The following is a 1,713-nucleotide window of genomic DNA, read 5'->3' on the forward strand; positions in this document are numbered from 1 at the left end:
TTGAAGCAGAATGGCAAACAAGAACAAAGTTCCACGCGGCGATACAGACGCCATTGCAGAAGCATTGTTGGAGAAACAGAAAGGCTACCTCGAGCCATGCTTTTCTCAGATTCAACAGATGGGGATCTAACTGCTATCCATGCCCAGCTAGCATCGCTGACTGCAAGCCTTGGCTCTATCAGATCTGACATGAATAATCTAAAATCCACCGTGAAAAGCAACGCAAGTATTCATGACCACGCTTTTCAAAAGCTGGAGGTGAAGCCAGCAGACATGGAGGACAGAAACCGTAAATGCAACATCCACATCGTTGGGCTGAAAGAGGGGCTAGAGGGTGCAAATGCTGTCCAGTATTTCTCACGCTCGCCTTGTTCAGATAGAGATTATGAGAGCCCACCGAATTTATAGTGACCACTACCAGTTGCACGCAGATTTTCAATGTCCTCCGCTACACAACCAGGAGATCAAACTTACAGGCTGCGTGGAGATCTCCACTCGTCATTCAGGTCAGGAAAATTAGCTTCTCCCTGATTTACAGCAACTTTACGAGTTGCTGTAATCTTTACTTAAACTTTACTGCTTTATCCGGCAACACTGAAGATCAGAGACGGCACCCAATACAGAGTATTCCCCTCCGCCGGGGAGGCTGATGAACACGAACCGTTGGTCAGCTGGCCCACTGCTAGGCTAGAGTTTCCTCTCCAAGGTATTTTGTGCTTTTTGTTTCTTGTTTTTGTTGATGAAAAATGTGTTTATTCTGATGTTAATTTAGTGTGGAACCAGTGGCTGTTGCAACCAGGTATTTAGGGGCTAGTGTTCCATTTTTTACTGCCCCATATCCGATCTTGATTACAGACCTACGTTATGTGTTAGCCTCTCTGGCTATGTTCCCCCCCTTCTCTCCCTTCTGTATCAATGTCTTGTCTGTTGTTGTTCTGTTTTTAATATGTTTTATGTATTGGGGGACTTAACTTTGGCTGCACTATTGTTAGGATTTAGCTAAATGAAATGCAACAGCAATATCCACATGTACTTTCATTTAGAACGCAGCTTTTTTGATTATGGGTGATCTTTCATTTTTAGTTTGGACTGAATGCTCCTCATAAACGAGCCAGCCCTCTTGGCTTACATTTAAAAAAGAAAAGTTAACATTGCATTATTACAGGAGACACATTTACTGCAGGTCGATAATCTCATTATTTGCAATTTTTTGATTTTTTGGTCTTGTTAGAAAACCCCTCTCAGTCTCTCCCTCATCTTCTATCCCTATGCAAGCAGTATGGAAGCAGTTTTTCAGGTTTTAAAATTAACTGGTCAAAGTCTTCACTACTTCATTTAAATAATTCTGCCCACAACTCAATCATTTCTGCCAACATCCCAATTGTTAAGCAGTTTAAATATTGAGGCATCGAGGTCTTCCCCTGCTTAAACCAGAGCATTGACAATGACCATTCTGTTGCTCTGAACAGTGTTTTCACGGATTTGGAAAAATGGATGGGTCTCCCGATGTTGATTCAAGACCGTATCTCAGTGGTTAAAATAAATGTTCTACCCTGGGTCAACTATGTGACCTTAATGCTCTCTCCCCTCCTGCTGGCTATTGGCGTAAATTACAAATCTAACATCTAGTGTCTAAATCTATCTGGAGAGTAAAAAGTGTCCGCAACTTAAGAGGTCTCCTCTACAGAGGAGGAGAGAGGATGGTGGCCTTTC

This window comes from Etheostoma spectabile, chromosome 2, assembly GCF_008692095.1.
Source record: "Etheostoma spectabile isolate EspeVRDwgs_2016 chromosome 2, UIUC_Espe_1.0, whole genome shotgun sequence".
NCBI lineage: Eukaryota > Metazoa > Chordata > Actinopteri > Perciformes > Percidae > Etheostoma > Etheostoma spectabile.